This window comes from Typopeltis vanoorti, chromosome 3 (assembly GCF_054136105.1).
Source record: "Typopeltis vanoorti isolate ZY-2024b chromosome 3, IOZ_Tvanoo_1.0, whole genome shotgun sequence".
NCBI lineage: Eukaryota > Metazoa > Arthropoda > Arachnida > Uropygi > Thelyphonidae > Typopeltis > Typopeltis vanoorti.
The window spans coordinates 115,933,967-115,954,332 of NC_143551.1; the positions used below are offsets into that span (position 1 = coordinate 115,933,967).

General features: G+C 37.5%; 1 protein-coding gene across 1 annotated transcript in view; it reads right to left on the bottom strand.

The window, feature by feature from the left end:
- The window catches only part of LOC150108491 (protein FAM107B-like), a 202,836-nt gene extending 191,542 nt beyond the window's left edge, over nt 1–11,294 (bottom strand). Inside the window, exon 1 of the mRNA XM_090415904.1 lies at nt 11,224–11,294. The gene's annotated coding sequence lies outside the window, so the exon portion shown is untranslated. The remainder of the gene's footprint in view (nt 1–11,223) is intronic.
- Between the last annotated feature and the right edge of the window lie 9,072 nt (nt 11,295–20,366).

The window sequence follows — 20,366 nt, forward strand, 5'->3', positions numbered from 1 at the left end:
CTGTCGGTCATCACAATTTACTCTTAAAAGTAACTACGTTTGGGGATGGGATTCTGGTCTGAAGCAATCAATGTCACTCTTTCACACATCAGTAATCATTCCCTCCGATAGAGGGCTCCTCAGTCATTTCTGTTTGCACTTTTATCTGCTCATTCTGTACATTATAATTTTCACTGGCCTGCTCCAGTGAACAAGTAGGGGACTTTGCTATTTCTTCATAAAAGATGATTTAGGGTTCACTAGAGAAACGTGCTAGCTCAGCAGTTATTGGCGATAACGAAGTCTACTTCTCATTTTGCTTTAGATCTATAGCCTGATAGCGTGTTCTTGACTCGCTTGTGCACGAAAAGAAAAAAAAAAAAAAGTTGACGCGAGTAAATCTTTCTGGAGATTTCTTAGGCCTGAAGTGATCAGAGTAGGGACTCCCCCCACACACACACTCTGACTAAACGAACTTAATGACAGAGTTGTTGACTTTTCAGTGAAGCTGGAAGTTAGTTTCGTAGGTTGTAACGTCGTGGGGTGTATTTTCCTGCACCTAATTAGGGGGTTACGGCGAGAAAAGGATTAAGACCTCCTCAGGAGTGTTGAAGCAAAGTCGAAAAGTAATAAGCAGTGATCAGACGCGGTAGGATAGCGAGCGAGAGAAAAGTTACCAGTTAAGATTTCCTAGTCTTGGGTTGTACTCATCTCTCAAGCCAGATTCTGCGTTCCCCCCCCCCCTTTTTTTGGTGCGGTTTCCTTTAAAATCACTTGCATAGTGTTCGGTTTCATCAGGATTTAACTACGTCGTCTAAAAGGAATGAATGGTTGCCTTTCCCCTGTCTAATTTTTCAAACTTTTTCTTTACATTTTGCAAGATGCTATACTTGAGTTATTTAAGTTTCTCCTCTGCAGAAAATTCCCTCAGTTTCCTTGAAGGCTTTTGGACATTCCTTTTTTACAATGAATTTTACACTAATCGTTCGTTGAAGCAATCTTGTTTAATTACTGTGAACAGTAATTTACGAGAAGTTCTGAGCAGTTAACAAATTAAGAAAACTATCTCGCTGATTTCAATCGTATATATTGCGAAATAAGTTTATACCAAGGGGAAAATGCCTCACTTTAGAATACTCAAAAAAAATAAATATCACGAAGACTACACACGGCTGTACACATATTTAAGGCATTTGTTATGAGAAGTAATTATTCCAAGCATAAATTAATGACAGACAAATTTATGCATACATAGTTGGAGAACTGGAAGCAAAACCAACACTTCAAAATAAAAATTGAGAATGTATATCAAAAAGTTGATGGTGGTAGATGGTACGTGTTTACAGTAGTAATGTCGTTGTAGTAGTTTAAGTAGGGGGCAGATGGAGAGTTGTGTATAGGAGTAAAATGCTCTTCAGCGACGAGTCCTTTGACTTCTTGAAAGAATCACATAAATCCTGAAATAAGCTAAGTGATGCAATCACATTAGGTAATCAAAAGTTGATATCGAGATGAGATTAAAATGATTAAATCAAAAATAAATCGCCATTTCTAACTATGTAATACGATCATCGAAATAGTGATTCCAGGTTAAAATGGAAATTTTAAAACTGGATTTAGGATTTCCATTTTAACCGATATTGTTTATAATATTTATGACTGAGTGACTACTCATGAGAATTTATGTAAAATGAAGGAACTTGAATCTGAGTATCTAAACAAAATGGTTGTTATGGTTATGCTTCCATAGCAACCACAGGCTGAGCTTGCATATACTTGGTAGTAGAGTAGTTAGTGTACATCACTGGTTGGAAGATTACCGGTATCTTCAATAGATGGAATAAAACATTGAAATGTTTTGTTTCATGCATAGAATTTTAGTTTTAAAATGTTTTTCGCGTTGACAGCAATAATCCTTTGCCCTATTTCCAAACTGTTCATAGATTATATAATTTTAAATAGTCTACTCAGTGACTCCTTCGAAATGCCACGTTCACTTGTGCATAATGAACGAGATGGGTTTTCTTATTATACATTAATAAAGGGTGTGCTACCTGGTTAACATAACGAACAAGCACAGTTACTCTGATGGCATTTGTTTCATCACACAGCGTTTTAACGAGGTTAAAAGAAAATTAAGAAATGACCGAATTAAAAGAACCGAATACAACTTAGATGCAATCTCATTTTGCTTCTTGCGTTAGATGTCTGCTTTGTATTGAGTCATGCCGTTTCTTTAAAACAGATAAAGATCGAGGCGAACAGGATCAGTTAACTTGGATTCATTATAGCGAGTAAAATGGGCTCTGCTTGAAAGGGCAATCATTTTGGATCAAGTTTACCGAATGACTGTAGCACGAATCTGTCTTAGTAGGCAACAGTTCGAGTGTACGATGTGCCACCAAGAGTTTCGTTTTGTAAACTCTCCTGGAAATTTCGTTAATTGAAAAATTTGTCAGGCATACCCGATAGCTTACAAGATTAAGTCATTCATCATGCACTGAAGGGTGTACAAACATACCGGAAAAAACAGCAGAAATCACGAGTTATTTTAAGTCTACATTTAATGTTTTCTTACTTATATTATGGGGTGCTGTTCACCCTGTGATGCGATTATAGTACTAGTAGGGAACGTCTGTGAATCATTAAGTGGACTTTCATACCTGGTTATGACTTGATTCTATCCGAAATAAGAACTTCAATTTTTGTGTTGTAGTTCGTAAGAAGGAACTTAAGAAATTTTTCCAGCTACCAAACAAGAGCGCTCTTCCTTATGTAACGATGAAGGAACCGACACCACCATCCACAAGTAAGGATTAAAATCTCCAAAGAAACCGACGATTTTCCTTTGTGTAGCAGTGCGACATTCCTTAGCGTAACGGAAGTGGAGCAACTATCTAAGCACGCGACTCGTAAAAAAAAAAAAAAAAAAAACCCATTTTTGTAGTGGGAAAGGAAAGATTAGCCGTTCATCTGACCGTTACGGTAACTTGAGTAGTGTCAACTTCCGTCTAAGTATTCCGTTAGAAGAAATGCATCTGGCACGTACGCGATAAGACGCTTCTGTTGGAGTAAACACACACACGGATTATTTTGCACTTTCTTCCCTTGTACTCAATTGGCTGAGTGCACGTAAGAATTTGTCGGCGTACAATGCCAAACATTCCCACCGTTCCTATTTGGAGAAATATTAACATAAAGTCATGTTATCAATGTAGACAATGTTTCATAAAATAACTATTTATAAAATGAAAGAATTTTCGCTTGCATTTCATAAATTATATTTTAGCTTTTTTTTTTTCTTATAATAAATCCGGAAATGTGTCAAAAGGTTGGCTTTGCGTTGTCCTTTCTGAAAGCAAGATGAAAAACTAACAGGATTTTTACTGCTTCGTCTTTCAAAACTTCTTTTGGAAGACGAAAAATAAATAAAAAAGAAATATTAGTAATGTCTCGGTGCAATTTATAGGTTCAGAAGGGAGATATCAGTGCAATAAGGAAGCAAGATTAAGGATTAGAAATGGGAAGTTGGCAAGTCATTTGCCAAAGGCAAAGAAATAAAAGGCTTACATTACAACCATTCATTTGTCCACAAGGAAACGATGCTACACTAAATAAACTACCTAAAATACATAGTAATTACAGTTTTTGAAAAGGAAAGGGGTGCTTGGTAGAGTAGGAGATTAAGAATAGGATAAACAACCATGTTTCTATCCAACATGAGGCAAATAAGAGCCGACTTCAGTCTTGCACTTTACTTGGAAGTCACTCCTGTTGGAAGACAGGAGACGATTATCTGTGATGGGACATTCATTCGAATTACAAAATAAAACTATTTGCATACCTCATGCAGTAAGAACCGTCGAAATAGTGTTTGTGAACGTGTAATTATGGAAGAATTACAAAGATTTTTTTTTGTGTGTGTGGGCTGAGGATTTCATTTGTAATTTATTTTTACAGTCTGGAAATCCTGTTCTAGAGAGATCAAAGATGAAACTTACGTACAGAATGTGGAATTCTTTCAAAATGAGCTTTCAAAAAAAGTGACTTTTTTTCAAAAAAAGTAGTTTTAGCTTTCTTAAAAATAATGCGGGAGTCTTCATAACATGTCATCGTTAAAGCAAAAATTGCGAGTTTCGTTTCTTAATGACGTCACTTTTGCTAAAAAAATACTGATGAAATAAAAATGACGAAATAAAAACTTCTGCCGTATTGTCAACTCATTTTCATTGACAATAAAATGGACATGTAGAGAACCTTTGCATTGTAGAGGGGAAAAAAAAGTCTGATCGTGAGAGATCAGAATATCCCTTCTTCCATTCTTCACGTCGTTACTTGAAACTGGCCACGGAAGAGTGTTCGACTCTACACGCATTCTTTGCTAGATTATATCACATATATACAAAATTCCTTGTTCCTGATAAGGCAATTTTTAGATTTGTTTTGCAATAAAAGCACGCGCTGTGACAGTTCTTCCTTGATTATCGGTCATTGCGTAGTTATTTTCTCTATTTTGAATAAAGGAAGGAGGGAGGATATAATCGGAGATAAGTTATTGGTATGAAGTTCCTAGAATGAATAATCTTGATTCTTTCCAATTTCATTATGGTTTTTGTTTTGGTTTCAAGACATTACGACACACTGAAGGTTACAATTCAAGGAGAGATAAATAAGGGGAGGATCTGAAGGTTTTCACTTATAAGCTAGTTGATTGTACAATTTGTGTTTCAAATATCGATAAGCTTTAATGCAATGTACACAATAGAAACGAAATCAATTTATTGGGTAACTGATGCTGTTGAAACCTTTACATTAATTTATTGCGCATGTCACAAAATCAACTGATACGTGACGTTTCAGCCATTGATACCAAAGAAGTCAAAATGTAGACTTCTGATATTGAATTAAAGTACGTTTTGATACTACTATAGTAAAAAGGCATTTTGAATGCCATTAGTTTAATTGTTAACATATTAACAAATCTCCACACGTTAAAAATGTCTTGAGATTGCCCCAATAATACTTTAGCATTTGTTGTATATTATGGCGACCGCATTAGTAGCGACACGTTTCAAATTTAGCTGTGGTTTTGTTTTGAAATTCGAAATGAGACCGAGTTAGTGCGCGGATAATAAACTCGGTTGCAAAATGTCTAAGTGAAATAATTTGACTTTGTTAAAGCACCGATTTCAATGTTTTGCAGTTCTGATTATTTGGATTGCAAGAACGCTAAGTTCGCATGGTTTCCGATGCAGATAATTAAAAACAAACAAACAAAAAAAACTGAATACTATTGAAGTCCAAAGTGTTGATTTGAATATTTTAAAATTATATTCCATTCTTTTGTCTCCAAGTTTATTGAACTTTTAACACACTCGTAAACATATTTCGAACTCCTGATTGATGACGAAACATTGGCTTTTATTAGGGAAATTCTAATTAAATAGAAGGATATCAACCTTTCCTGGGTGAGAATGAAAAATGCGAGACTAAACAAATCCAAATGAAGGTTTTACGAAAAAAAATTTGGTTCTCCTTAATCTATTTAGATATCGATCTCATGGATTATAGAAGCAAACTCTAAAAATTATTGCAAAAATAATCTGATCACTTCTTTTCCTTAAAAAAGAAACTTGCACAAAATATGCTCCTTCCCGATTGAAAGAAGGGTTGAGAAGTGAAGGAAACGCATTTGACTTCAGATGGATGAAGAATAAAATTGGGTTTGAGTAAGGATATTTTAATTTAATCTCCGAGCAATTGCAACGATAAGCTAGGAATATTATTTGGGAATTCTGGTTGATTAGTATTCTTTATGGAAAGTGATATATCAAGAGAATATACGATATTTTCTTGCTACTCCGTATTATGTCAATATATATGTGGAACTTTCTTTGGGGGGGGGGGAAATCCACGAAAGATTCGAGTAAATATTTTTTTCATAGCATTAAAGAATATTTACCATTGGTAAATATTGTCGAGTTTATTCGTTGAGTTCTGAAATGAGGTTAGCAGCATATTACAGGACAACTTACGTTTTGCTTCAAATAAAGCGAAGTCCACCCCCATAAGAATAACTTGGTACGTTTGCTAAGTTATTCCTGTACTACTTCAAATTATCCTGTAACCTTACAAAAAGGAATATTAGATGCAAATAGTCATTCCAACATTCTTTCCTCTCCCCCAAACATAAAACTCGTGGTTGAAAAGTAAAACAGTAAGAATGCTGTATTACATTTCAGTGAAAAAAAAATCCTTTGTGAATAGGAGCTCCCTTCTCATACCCACAAACGTAATTCTTATGTTTGAAAAATAAATGCATACGACAGATACAACAAAGAGGGGAAGATTGCAATCACAGATTTTCCTTGTTCGTATTTTAATATACACAATTAAACGATTCTTTACACGCCAATAAAAGAACACTTCTGGGATTATTTGCATGTGTAATTTATATTATAAGAAAAAAGCTCCTTTGTTCAGGAATTAGCATTACGAGGTACTTCAGATTTCACGATTCATTAGATTTTCTATAATTAATCCAAATATCGTGAAACAAAAAGAAAAAACAACAACACAGTGGATGGGTCAAGAAGAAACTTATGTGCGTCTTGAATATCCAGAGGAAGACAGTCCATTTATCTCTTCTGTTCCACAGAAGAGATAAATGGACTGAAAGAAGAGGATGAGAAGTTGATTCGAGACGTTTGAACTCTTCATGATGATTGAGCTGCTCGTGCTTTTAAGATGTCGAAAAGAAAGGGGGAAAGAGTTGCGACCAGTTCAATAAAAACATTGAAGTGGTCACAATAAAACACTTTGGTAGGCCATGTTCATGAACATGACCTTCCACCCACTAATTGCTTTTGCATTCTTTTATGTCTTGCGCCTCGCAAGACATAAAAGAATGCAAAAGCAATTAGTGGGTGGAAGGTTATTTAATTTGAACGATACTAGAACAGTTGTCTTTACGGAGGCTTTCAGTGCGCTATTAAAAATATGGGAACAGTACTCTAAGGTTGAGCTGATTTGATACACACGCACTGTTAGGAGTTGTACAGGCAATAAGTATACTGGATGAAGCCGAAAGAATTTTTTTATGACCATTTCCGCCAGGAAAGGCCAGAGGGAGAAACTAGAGAGGTCATTGAAGTACAGAAGGCAGGAGAAATTCGAGAGTAAAACCACCACAACCAGAAAGGTAAAACAGTACACAATCGCTACAGGGTAGAATGAATCCGATATGATAGAAGCCCGTTTACCAAGATGACTCAATCAAATGCTGTCATGAGCAACTGTGCTAGTTGCTCTCAACCTCTCATTCAAGGTAGGGAATGTTAGATAAGAATAGTGCGAAATTTCATACTGATAATCCGTAGTTCATTAATGTTAAGCCTGTAAAGTGAAGGATTGACTGCTATTTGTTTCCGAGAGGAATTAGGTAAAAGGTGGATGATTGATGGCCCACTTACCTCATCCTTTTATTTTAGGGATAGACTTAAGTCTTTCTTTCATGCTGTTGGGCAGCTTCCAGTGTGACAGACCGAATAGGAGATATCTAATGAGTGGTAATTCGGAAGCGCATTGGTTGAGCACTACCGGGATGGGGGGGGGGGGAGTGAAAGATAGTACCAAGCGACTTGTTAGATCCAGAGTAACGAGGATTTTTCTCATATCTTTCTGACCAAAGATAAGAAGGTATTTAGTTATTGTACGTGGGATAATGGGATTTTTTTTTTTTTTGGTTGATGGAGAAGACTAATGCCAAGATATCAGTTAGGCTTATCTTTGGGCACTGTGGCAACACCACCCAGAAGGATTATTTCACTTATTCACTTGGAGCAAGTGTCTGGATCAGAGAAAAGGAAGCAGTAATCAGACAATAGGAAAGACTAAGAAACCAAGGAGGTCACCCAAATGTGAGAATTGAAGGCATAGATGAGGGAGAAATTGCGCTCGGTAACCTTAGCAAAGGATCCAAATATGACTGTCGTTTGAACAATAGGCAAGTTTTCTGCATTTGGATTTTTTAAAAAACATAGTGAAGGCAGAGTGCGAAGCTACACTCACTCGATTTATGGCAATCCATGTCACTGTTCAAGCACAAACAGATAACGGACCTGTCAAATCAATGTAATCTCAATTGACACCGTTTTAAAGCGATGGGACACAAGGCTGAAACTGGCTGAACAAAGTCCACGACTTTGTTCAGCCAGTTTCAGTCTTGACAATGTTATCCAAGAGATCTGATGCAGAACATTTGAGTGGGAACTGGTTAAAAAAAAAAGTTCAGGATGTCGGAAGAATGACAAGGATTTATCTGGTATTCTGGTTGGTAGGTAAATGTATTAGATCATTACTAACCGGGAATACCTCGGCATCTTTTCCGGTTTGATCTATGAAGTTAGAGGAGATAAAACAGTTTGAATTAAAAACCTTAAAATCCCCAGAGACTTCTCTCCGATTGGTAACCAAGCTTTAGAGAATTAGAGGGTGGAATGGTTAATAGAACGGAGGGCAAAGGCAGCAAATGCAATAAAATTTTGAACGAGAGTAGATCATAAATAGCGGATTCAAGGCTTAGGAATCATACAGCTTGAGAAATTTGACGAATATTACCACTCTTCTCACAGAAGCAATCTAGTTTCAAATATACGAAACGAGATTTGTTTTTCGTGTATTAAACGCCGAGACTTTTCAGCGCTACTCGTCATAATCGTATCAAAAGAAGTGCCGTAAAATGAATAAAGGATATTAAAAGTTCTTATTTATTCGGATATGAAATGAAAGTTCCGAAAACTGACCCGAGAGCTTATGAGGATACGATCCTCATCGAAGTTGCCTTACGAGTAGTTGATGCGTTACCGCTGAGAATTCACCAATAGATCAACTTATCGCGCAGCTCTTCAGCTAATTTGTATAACAGACATACAAACGAAAAACAAGCGCAATGTTACAATACGCTGACCTTATACCCATAATTGTATCTGTCATAGTTCAAAATTAAAGCATTTTTTTCCCGCTCTAAAATAGGGTATGGCTGTAATGAAGGCATTGAGTTCACGTACACAGCGTGAGTAAAGCAAAGTATTTGGAATTAAAATAATTTCAAAATTAAAAAAAAATCGTTCTTGCATTGTTAGTAGCATTCGACTTAACAGTAAATAAGATGTACAAGTATATTGTAATTATTAAAGAAAGAGCCATGCAGCTTCAAGTATACTGTTTTATTTAAGTGTACGACAACAACAACAAAAAAAAACATTTGAATGTAATATACGAGGTTTATAAATGTTATTTTCCAAATGGATTCGAAACTGAATTCGTTAATATACGAATGTGTGGGTGGAGGTGCTCCGTCAAACCACTTCCTAAAGATCCAAAAACGGTAATAACGAGAGGTCCCGTATTTTACCACTACGCACCGCAGAAAGGGTTCTGAAGAATACCGGCATTCTTCAGATTAAAGGCGATGACAAATTGGGTCAGCGGGTTAACAGCTGTACAGCGTATGGAACGCTGTACATCAGTCACTCGTATATTTTTACAGACAAACGAAATTTGAGTTTACATTTCTACACATCCGTATGATTAAACAGCGGCTAAGAAAGCACCTTTGTAAACAAATAATGGCGGGTGGAACAGACCAGTAATTGCAGGCCGGAATTCAGTTGCTCCATTTTGGATAAAGCAAAATACTTTGGGGTGGGATTTTTATCTCTTTGCGAATGCGCTTTATACGTCGGATCGAATTTGTACAGTATGAACGTTGTTTAAATCCTAGAACAGAAGAGTTAAGAGGAATATTACTGACTGACTATTAACCAATAACATTTCATAATTAAGAGTCGAATCCCTGTGAAATAAATATTCCTCTAATAGTTGGGTCGTTCCCCACCTGCATGAACTTCCAAAATTTCTTCATTTTCCGAAACCTACGCTACCAAATTTGTAGCGTCTTCAGCAACGAAATTGTCACTTCTCATCATGCGTGGAGGCTATTGAAGACTAAGAGTAAACTACTCCAATTAAACAGTAACTTCGATATTTTTTTTTTTGAAACGTTCAAAAAAAAAAAAGTCCCGAGTTTTCACAAACGAAAGCCAGTATTTTAAACGCATGTTACTTTTAAAACCAAAAGTTTTTCCCCCTGCCCTTTATCATGGGTGCTCATCTATTCTAATCGAGAAATGTTCAAGTCCCGGTTGAGTCGGTTTGATTTGAATTACAGCTGAATGAAGCGACCAAGGATGTGAGAAGTGTAATTATGTCTGTTCTCGGGTCGGCTTTTGTTGAGAGATGAAATACCCTGCATTCAATTCTGTAAGACCAGCTTACTTGATGTAAATTGTAATTCACAACGGTTATCACTATTTTCTTTCAATAAAAAGTTACGTTCTAAATACCGGTATAATTTTGTGGAAATCCTGTTCGTACAAGAGGTTAAATAACACTCGCTATATTAAAAAAAGGTGCTCCTAACATGCTTCGGTTGATTCCACAGTATTGTAGATAATACATTTAGTGACGAGTCGGCTATTTGCCAGAGGACAAACACTAAAGAGGAATATTTAAGCTTAGAGTAATTGAAGTTACATTGAGGTTTACTAATTTTTTTTAAACTAAAAAAAATGTAAATAATAAAAATAGAGAACACAAACCAGTGGTAACAAATATTTATAGAAACAAATCCAGCATTTGTACCTTGCAACAAATGTCACTGATAAGCGTTTTTAACTGTTCACCTACTTTTGTTTTTGAATGAATTATTCCACACATTCTCACGTTTCACTTGCCTTTGATAACACGTTAATGCAGTGACCTATCGAGTCACATCGGTTGCAATTTTCCACCTCCCCAACCCTTTACAACACCAGCAACTTGTGCGCAATCAATACTCTTAAAGAGCTTTGTGAACAACTAGAATTTTAATTGAGTTTGCAAATTAAAATAGCTGTGCCACACTTTCTGGTAAAAGTCATTCAAACCTTTAAAACAAAAATAAATCGCAGAAAAGCTTTCGTTTTGATATTCCACGAAGTTTTTATATGAATAAATACTGTTGGGATTCTGATTACACAAAAGTGGCCCTAAATAATAAATTCTAGCGATGATAACAGTTTAATTTTAAAATGTCTATAACTAAGCCATTTTACGTTAATACACCTTTACAAGAAAAAGACGTTCTCTTTCAACTGAAACACCCTTCATACAATGCAGACAGTTGTCAAAGATCACGCTTACCTGTCGGCTTAAGTGAACTCCGTATGAATCTCGACTCCCGTGTATAGGTGACCCAGCTATTTAATCAGAGGAGAAGGAACAAACACCGTCAGCAGCACACGACACACTGTGATCGATTGCCGATAGAGCGCAATTTTGTGAAAGGCGTGCGTTCTCCGATAAAAGAAAACAGAGAAATGGGAAGGAGGGGGTGGGGGGAAATAAATAAAAGTGCAATGGATGAAAAATCCCCGTGACCGTCGATCGCGCATGCTCATTTTGAGTGTCGTGCGCGCGCTTTCTTCTTCTTCTTCTGTCAGAAGGGACATTGAACTAGAAAAATCTCCCGGTTCTTCCTCCATAGCTGCCGAATTACGGAGTGGGTCAGTGGTGGTTAATTTGAACGGAGGTTGTGGTATTGCCGTGGGTTATAAAAAAAAAAAAAAAAAAAAAAAAAAAAAAAAAAAAAAAAAAAAAAGGTAGCCTTGTTGAACGTACGAAAGTGGGACACATCACCTGGACCGTGACTACGTGATATTGCGTAGGTGTTTCACTCTCTCTGGAGTGCGATTCGAGTTTGTTTAAGAAAAGACGGAGCGCTAGGCGGAGGTGAAGATAATTACATTAATGCTCACAGCTAACACGTAATGTCTACATTATCCGTGCCCACCATCCATCCAGGCCATGCATAATGCTTGATTAATAGAGGAGCCAAGTCATTAAACTGAACCACCCCACACTTGACACACCAGAGTGAGAAATGTGACGTAACCATGGAGATCTTTTGATGCAGGAATTTGTTTGCGAGGGTGAAAGCACACACCCCGTACCAGATTTTACCTTTTCTACCAGGCTAACGTCGGCCATCCTATTACAGCTACCTTCCCTTTACGAAGAGCTGCCCTTCATACCCCCCCTCCCCCCCTCATCGCACAGTTACGTGCTCCTGCAGCCTCTGGGATACTTTCTCCTGGAGGTTCGTGACGGCGCTCGCGGTCTTCATTAAAGAATATTTTGTAAGACTGAAAATGACTTCCTGGTTTGGTGGACAGCGCGGAACGTGACCGAATCGAAAGGTACGAGAATTTGGGTTCACTTCAGTAGCGGAAGGATTTAACGGACGTGATGGGGGGGGGGGGAAGAAAGGTTGGCCAGTAATGAAAGGAATATTTTTTCTCGGGCGCGGATCTCGAAGATAGATCAACAACACTCCTTTATTGACAAATAACGGAACTTGAGTTCTCCCTTACCTAATGAGTTTTCTTGATCTTTAATAAACAAGTACTAGATGGGGGGGTCGAAAATGTAAATGTTTAATGATTGAGAAAGAGAACTAATCCATTTCTGAAAGAACAGAAGCAACTTCCCCGAAGATTAAGTCGTTGATTATTAGTACCAATTTTTCTCTACATTTATCCAATTGCGTTCGTGGAATAATCTGCAACCTTATTTTGTTAAATCTGCATCATATTGAGAAGGTCAGTTGGATGCAATCAGCAACAGTTCCGCTAGAGAGAGCTAACATTTTGAAACCCCTGATTTCTGCTTTAGAAGAGGGTTACAGTAGTGTTCGATATCCCCCTGAATTAAGTACCAAACAACCCACGGCAATGTCGGTAGTATTATTTGTCCAGAAGACCCACTCAAGTATATCGAACACATGTTCCTTTTGTTTTGAAGGAGTATATAAAAATTGGAAAAAGGACAAGAATTTTCGCCCGTACAAAGAATTCGGTAATTTATAGACTAGGTGACTTGACAGTTCATGGGGATGCGGAACGAGAATTCTTGTACATAAGTTTTATATCCTTCTTTGTCAAAACGTGGCATAACGTTTTGTTTATAATACTGCGTAACGGACTCTCGTAGGGTTACCAATCAATCTCACCCCCCCTCCCCCACCAGAATTTCCTAAAATTTCATCTGTAAGGGTGGTATGTTTAAATTAAAAAAAAAAACTTTGGCGTTCTAAATTTAATGTTGTATAAATATTTTTTCGTTCAGTTCATAAAGGCTCCGATTGCTTTTCCTTTACTGAATTGTAAGTTGCCCATTGGTTGAACTCGAATTCCGCATAAGAAGGACACGATCGCAGAATAATTGAGCAGCGAAAAAGATTGTCACAGAGCGATGGGAGCAGCACCAACTAATGTATTGTATGTTGAGTTAGCGTCATATACGAAGCAATCGGAACTCGCTGTTGTCATGGGAACATAAGAGTATTACATCCTATATGACGTATAATTGCAAGTTGGGTTTCTTATGTTTCAACTTTTTTTTTTATCTGATGATATTTATTTCCGAGTGGTACGTACTGTCCCCATTGCGAAAGGCTGTGCAAAGGCTGGCTTGATTCTAAAAGTATTGTTCACCAATGAGCGAGAGACTACTTTTGCGGTACACGCACTCTTACAAATGGGGATTTTATTTTTCAGAAGATATTTATCGGATAAAATAGAAATCTATCTACATAACTAGACGACGCAATTTTTGTGCAGCGTGTGTTTACGAAACGTAAATGACTCGTTTGATAATTACATGCATTAACTCGCTAAGCAGAGCATATATCGGCTCATATTTCCTTGACTATAAAAAGTTAGTCCAAAATACAACGATTTATTTGTTCAAAAAAATAATAATAATATCGCTGTGATAAATAAATAAAATATCACTACATTTATAGCCTTCATTTCCATTGAACTTTGACAGTAGAAACTTCTTTATTACGTGTACTGGAGATAGAATAGCATTCAATGTGAAAACACGAAAAAATAATGGTTGTAAAACATATCATGGGAACAATCTTGCTCTTCGAGCTTCCAACATTAACTTTATTTTATTATTATTACTATTTTTTTTTTTCTCGTAAAGCTAGTAGAACGTGATCATACGTGTAGAACGAGTTAATGTTCGAATAGTCCGGCAAATGTCATTGGCACGTGACGTCACGCACTGCCATTATTTCGTAACCATGCATAATAACGAATGCAGACCTCGTTAAAATTTAAAAGATAATAGTTTGCTCGATCCGGTAATCCTTTATGCCCACGCACAACCCATTGGGATTGATGAACTGATACAGAAGAATCATATTTAATCGTGGGATTCGCATTCCAGTACTGGATATTTGAGAAGAGTCCCTCAGCAGATTAAAAGGGCCCGTATTGCTTTATGAAAGTTTCATCCTATGAAATATTCGCTGGTAAATTGCAGTCGTAAAAGTTTGGCTGAATTCATCGGATTCTGGTTGAAGGAACTTTTTGTTTTGGCTCAACTATCGTTATGGGGTAGATGAATTTTATTGCTCTGCTTATTGGAGGCCTGAAGTGGCTTCAATAGCATACTCGCAGGTCTGTTGCTATAATTCATTGCAATAGACTGTAAAGGTACGTTCCCTGTGTAATTTTGAGGTCCCACGGGAAACTGGCCTTTCGGAATATTTTTATTTATTTATTGAATATTAAACATGTTTTTAAAAAATGGTACATTCCTCATTCGGAGCGGGAGGAATAAACGGAAGTACTTGTCGATAGCTTTCATACGTTTCTGTAAGCCATTTTAACAGTACTTGGCTACGATAAACAACGTTCATGCTACAACATTAGAGCAGCACAATAAAAGGCATTTTATCATATGTCAATTAAAGTTGCTCTGTGAACCACTTGGTAAAAGTTTCTGCTGAGTAATTGTTGCCATGGAGTTCAAACATCATACGTGAGATATTATTAAGTTCTCAACAATAGAGTAACGATTGGCGTTCTAGATTTTCCATGCGACTAGAATGGTTTTCCTCGTAGTTCAACAGCTTGGCAACAAGTCAGAGTGGCGAAGAATGTAAAAGGAGGAAAACAGTTCAGAGGTGGGTATTAGATGTCGCAGAAGAGGTCGTTGATTTGTGTTCATAGTTAAACTTTTCAGGAATTAAGTAAAAAAACTGCGCAGTTTTTCCCTCTTGGGTTTCCCAGCAGAAAAATGTAGCGTTCCATTGAGCGATTACTCACGAAGCATGTAATGGACCGGTTAAGGAAACTAACTTGAAATCTGAAGTTAGCTGCTATTTTCGATTCAGTTATTTTTCCTGTCTTAAAGTGAGCAGCCCAAGCGTGTTCCACACGCAAATTTTTTGGTTTAAATTTGTACCGTTTCATGTATTCTGCCATCGCTTCCTGCCTAAGCAATATTCGCCGCGAATACTCAATCTTTTCTTGCTTCCAATGGCACCGAAGCGAGCTTAATTAAGTTCTCGGAGTAAAAATACTTTCCCTTGCAAGAGGAACTTCGATATTTTCGTCATCGGTAGTTCTGAAGTGGAACTTTGTGGAAAAAAACGTGCAAGTAAATTTCTTAGTTGTTTAAATCGTTGCTCGTCGATGTTGTAAGTGTGATAAGCCTCACGAAACCGTTTTTCATTTCCAACCATATTTAACCAACGGTAAATTATCAGACGTTTTTTCCTTATTACGGTATTTGCCACTTACTTCTGTCGCGATTTTTGTAGCTTGCAAATTGGAATAGAAATAACAAGCCGATTTGCTGAGTGAAAGAAACGAATTACCGGTTGTTTTTTTTTTATTAACATAATTGATACAAACTATTTACTGGTGCGGAAGTTTACATTTACAACATTTTTGACTTGCAGATTCAAATGCAATTCCGCGTTCCATTAGAAGCATCGACGGAGTGGGTTCGCACGCGACAATGAAGAAACTAAATACAAGGAAATGTCATCATTAGCATGCGTATCAACAATATTTCAGGATGCTCTTTGGAATGAAATTCACCTACGATGATGAATTTATTTTTTTTTAAAAAAGGAGCCTCCGTAGCTTTGTCGGTATAGACGAAGCCCTTTGGTAGGAAAGACCTGGGTTTGATTCTCGTCAGCGATGTGAGAAACCTTTATCAGATAAAAGAGACTAGATTCTGGTCTCTTTCGACTAAAGGTGAGTTAGCCGGTCTCATTCGAACTTAGAGGTTTTTTTTCAGGTTATTTATCTTTCAAATAGCATGTCGTCGTCCTTCCTCTCTCGTATTGATAGATGTGAGTGATCGAAGAACACAATTGTATGGAATAAAATATTTAACCCTAAAACATTGGCATCCTTGTCACAATTCACTTAGAGTCCTAAAGTGGCTTGAAAAAGATCCGTGTTTGGTCCCTTCTTGAGCAGGTTACCGGACTATGTAAAAAGAAATTAAAAAAATATAAAATTAATAAAAAAAAATCCTTAGTCTACGTACGGTATGAATGCGCTATATGTTTACAGAAAATCTTCGTCGGTCGAAGCTACACAATAAAATCTTTCCTAATTTCGGTGGGTATCCTGGGACTCTGCACTGTTGATCTTACACTACAACGCCAGTGCACTTAGGGTTGTCAACTGTAGATTTTTTACATAAAAACTTACAGACAGCTGTTACGTTTTTGTCTCAATCATTGCGTTTATTTTATATCTTAAAGGAATATTTTGACAAAACTAAACTGCACAGAACAAAACTGAATAGATATTGAGAGCCACAGTTTGAATCGGGGAAAGCACACTAAAGGGAGCGTATACCAAAACTCTAAACTAGTGGCCCAAGCTTTTTAGTAGGCGAAAGAAAAAAAAGTGGGTTTACAGAGAGAAAAATTCTAATGGAATCTATTGATGAAGTGTGAATGGGTGTAACAGAGGAGTGTTGCTCGATATCTTTCACCTCCCTTATAGGATCGCAAGTAAGGTCTTCCCTTTCCAGGGTAGATGAGATCAAGAAACAATCACCCAACAGCTTTTAATCGCTGCTACTAATAATGTTACACGAGTCTCCGTAGCTCAGTCGATATAATGCGCCTCTAGCTCTAGTGGGAGCACTAGACGTGTTTTCTAGTGCTCCCTATTGTTAGTGACTCGCGCGACCCTTGCCCCCCCCCCCCAAGCTGCAGGCCGCAGAGGAAGACCGAAGATCAACCGTAGCTTCTCAGGTTAATGCGAAGGTTAACAAAGAAGGAACTGTAAGTACCTCTTGGTTTCAACCATCTCGTGATATGAATAGCATAATGAATAGAAATAACAATTTTGAACCTAAAGCAGATAGTGAACAAGAAAATCGGTCTGAAGGTTTTAACTCGCAGGACCTATTAAAATCGCTAAACTTACCACTCGAAATAGACTGGTCTAAAACTGTTATTCTTAAAGGTGACGCAAAATGCGGTCCTTACACCGAGGAGGACATAATTAAAAGCCTTACGAAAAACAAAGTTAAAGGAAGTGATGTGTGGCATTTAGGTCATCTAAAATACAATTATGTTTTTCTACTGTCGTTCAAGCAACTGACCGTTAAAGAACGATTTGCCAGCATGGGGAACATCCAAGTGAGGAATGGCACCTGTGAAATTATTAATATAAATGCATGTAGGAAATTAGAAATTTAAATACACTGGATGTCACCCCACATACCAAATCACTTGGTTGCTCTCCACTTTGAAAGATTCGGAAAAATAGAAAATCTGTAAAACATATCAACAATTAAGAATGATGACTGGTCTCGTGTCCTAAGCAACAAAAAAAAAAAAAAAAAAAAAAAATTAGTCATAGAACTCAACGAAGGTGCAAAAATTGACGACATCCCATATACTATACGAGTGAAAAAGGTTATGGGAATAGTCGTCGTCCCAGGAAGACCGCCATTCTGCTTCCGCTGTAAAAAAATCGGATATCTACGCAGACATTGCAATGAGCCGAAATGTGAAAAGTGCAACCGCATAGGTCATGCAGCAGATCAATGCAAGGGTAGCACGTACGCTTCCATATTGAGGCAAAACGAAGAGTCCCCAGACATAGAAGGCGGAGAAGAGGATGTGCAAGACACAGATGGGCATAACAAAGGTAAAGAAGAGAATAGGGAGAATAACAACGGAAGCAACAACTCATCAACAGACAGGGAAGGAAAAAAAAAAACTTCACGTTACAAAAAGGCAACAAAACCGCTGTTCCAGAAATGCCTATATCAGGCGATAAGAGGGGGGAAAGCAGAGAAAGTGAAATTCCAGAAAGTCGCCCTGAGCCATTACCGAGGGAAGGGATTAGTGGAAAGAACTGTACAGGTGACAAGCAAGAAACCTCAAATGAGTCACAAATAACCTCTAATCCGAAATCCCAAGGGCAAACAAGTAGCAAGTCGCCAGCAACACAAAACATAGCAACTAAAACACAGCGAAGAACAAAAATTAAAGTCACGCCAAATACTACCAGAGCCAGAAGCAAAACATAAAACAACACGAATAATTGTAACAGAACAAATCAGAACCAAAATGAAGTTAATGAGCCTAAATTGTAACGGGATAAATACCAAAACCTGCTGATCAATGAAATTCACAAAAAATTGCCAGACATCGTAATGCTGCAGGAAACAAGAATTCACGCGCCAGAGCCAGTAACACGACTAGAAAAAAGACTAGCCCATCACTACATCCTAATCAATGAACCTGCCAGCAGTAGTTCTATCGGTGGAGTAGCTATCCTTATCAAAAAGGCACCACACATGCAACTGCTGGCCCACGAAGTCTCTGTCAGGCACAGAACCCTAGAAGTTGACATACATCTCGGCAATAAAATAATAACCTTAATGAATGTGTACGGCTCAACAAAACGTGAAGAAAAAACAACATTTTGGCAGATAATCAAAGAAAATCTGCAACAGAAGAACATAGCAGTAATTGCAGGTGACATGAACTTCGTGGAACAGCCCTTCATTGATCAGGAGAAAGGGTCACAAGCGCCACAGAAAGGACACATCAAGACCTTTGTAGATTGCGGGCTAACAGATGCCTTCAGGTTCTTGCATCCAAGAAAAAAAGAGTTCGCACATTTCGCTCCTGGGAACGCCTCAAGAATCGACAGGGTTTACGTGTCCCAATACAGAGGCTTCACTGCGAGCAGTGTTGAACATATCCCTGTAACTTTCAGCGATCACTACATGCTAATAGTAGAATTTCAACCCCCTCACAAGGAAAAAAGAACAAAATTCGTCAACAGAAATTTCCCACTGTATAAATTTAATCAGAACTTAACGAAAGATGAAGAATTCAACAAAGAAGTACAAAATATAATATCAGACGTAGAAAAAATAGTCAATCCAATCATAGCCTGGGAAACCTTCAAAAGAAAAATTAAAAACGCAGCCATAAAAATTAGCACTAAAAGAAAACACCAGCAAAACCAAGAAAGAGAGACAGATCTAAAGAAACTATCCACTACATGGATCGGACCAAACCAGAAGTTAAACAAGAAATAAATCTAATTAGAGAAAAAATTAAAGCGCAACAACTTCAGGAAATAGAAGGAACTCCCGGTTAAGAACCAGAAAATGATGAGGGCAAAATATCCACAGCTTGGATTTTCGAAAAATAGAATTATGAAAGAAAGAGAATAGAATGTTTGCACTACGATGGGAAAATTATTCAAGAAGATGCGGAACTACTGCATGCTATTCACGAATACTTCGCAACACTGACTGTTTTTGGAAAAACAAAGCGAGGAACGGGACAGAAACAAATTCCTCCCCTTCATACCTAAGATAACCCAGCAAGAGGCGGAAGAAATTGACATCCCGATAACAGCAGCAGAATTCAGGTAAATAGTAAGGCATTTACCAGACAAGAAATCCCCAGGAGAAGACGGTCTTACAAACGAATTTTACAAGCACTACTTCCAAAAATTCGAGCATTTATTTATGAGAATGACGCAAGAGATATACCAAACACAAATAAAACCAGACAGATTCAGCACAGGGTACATCACACTTATCCCGAAAACTTCAGACACAGAGAAATTAAAAGACATAAAGCAATGGAGAGGGATAACTCTTTTAAACATCGCTTACAAGATCATCTCAAAAATCCTATCCAATAGAATACAGAAGTACCTACAGAAATTAATATCTCCGCACAGACTTGTGCAATTAAGGGCAGAAACATAGCAGACACAATTACTCATTTAAGATCAGTATATGAGTACTACAGTCTGACTGACAAACTCTGTGTCCTACTAGGCTTGAATATAGAAAAGGCGTTTGACACCATAAGCCACGTATATATATTCAAAGTTGTAGAGGAAATGGGATTTGGCCCAAAATTTAGGAACTGGCTGCAACCTTTCTACGAGAATGCAGAAAGTCAAGTAATC